Genomic DNA, 885 nt, shown 5'->3' with positions numbered 1-885 from the left:
ATAGAGCTTAGTTCATGCACTCCTCCTTGGGCTTCCTTCTTCTCTACTGTCGCTCGTTCGACTCCCTATGATTGATGGTTTTGAGCCATATCTTCGATGAGGGCACTAGCTTCAGGATAAGGTTTGTTCATCAGAGCACCACCTGCGGCAGCGTCGATGGTCATCTTCGTCTTATAGTGAAGTCCATTATAGAAGGTTTGAATGATTAACCAATCTTCTAAACCATGATGTGGGCATGCTCGTAACAACTCTTTATATCTCTCCCAAGCTTCGAACAGCGATTCTCCTTGGTTTTGGGTAAATCTAGTTATATGGTTTCGAAGAACGACGGTCTTACTCGGGGGAAAATATCTAGCAAGAAATACTCTTCTAAGATTATCCCAAGTCGTAATGGAATTGAGTGGAAGGGAATCTAACCATGATAGGGCTTTATCTCTGAGGGAAAAAGGAAATAATCTTAAACGTATTGCCTTAGGAGAAGCTCCATTGGTTTTAAAAGTGTCTGCTAATTGAAGAAATATTTTTAAATGTTGGTTTGGGTTCTCAGTAGCGAGACCTGCGAATTGTCTCTGTTGCACTAGTTGCAACAAGGATGGTTTAAGTTCAAAATTATTAGCTGGGGTGGTTGGGTTTACTATACTAGAACTAGGTTCTTCATTTGATGGTTGAGCGAAATCCTTAAGAGGTCTTTGGTTTTGATCTTCGGCCATAGCTCTCTTAATTCTATGAAAGAATAAACGTGCGCGAGCGTAACGTTCAGGTTCCGCCAGAGGGTATACTAAGCTTAAACTTCCGGTGCTGTGAGTTCTTCGCATTGACTGGCGGGAAATAGCCTAAGTCTAAACGATATAACAACAGGGAAATGAAATTTGACGAAATTGTTCC

At 41.5% G+C, this 885-nt stretch overlaps 1 non-coding gene across 1 annotated transcript; it reads left to right on the top strand.

Annotated features, from left to right (window-relative positions):
* Positions 1 to 219: 219 nt before the first annotated feature.
* On the top strand, positions 220 to 326 carry LOC127116125 (small nucleolar RNA R71). The gene has a single exon (XR_007801106.1). It is a non-coding gene; the product is annotated as a small nucleolar RNA R71 (small nucleolar RNA).
* Positions 327 to 885: the final 559 nt, after the last annotated feature.

Source organism: Lathyrus oleraceus, chromosome 1 (genome assembly GCF_024323335.1).
Source record: "Lathyrus oleraceus cultivar Zhongwan6 chromosome 1, CAAS_Psat_ZW6_1.0, whole genome shotgun sequence".
Classification (NCBI taxonomy): Eukaryota; Viridiplantae; Streptophyta; class Magnoliopsida; order Fabales; family Fabaceae; genus Lathyrus; species Lathyrus oleraceus.
This window is presented reverse-complemented; position numbering and strand designations above follow the sequence as displayed.